We start from the raw sequence: 240 nt of genomic DNA, 5'->3' as shown, positions 1-240 counted from the left end.
CTGGGAGAAGAGGCCGAGCCGTGGAGCGGGGCTGGGGGTGGGGACGCGGCCAGAACCCGGGACCCCCAGCCTCGGGCCGGCGAGCTGCTGGCTCTCGCGCTCCGGGCCGAAGTTTGTGAGCCGAGAGGCTGCGGAGGGGATCGCTCTTTCGTGTCTGTTTATATATTTATTCTCTCGCTCCCCAACCCCCCTTCTCCACGCCTTTTTTGTCCCTTTCCCCTCCAGACCACACTCGCGACT

This window comes from Galeopterus variegatus, unplaced genomic scaffold (assembly GCF_000696425.1).
Source record: "Galeopterus variegatus unplaced genomic scaffold, G_variegatus-3.0.2 Scaffold6986, whole genome shotgun sequence".
NCBI classification, from domain to species: Eukaryota; Metazoa; Chordata; class Mammalia; order Dermoptera; family Cynocephalidae; genus Galeopterus; species Galeopterus variegatus.
The sequence above is the reverse complement of the archived record's forward strand: the minus strand, read 5'-3'. Positions refer to the sequence as shown.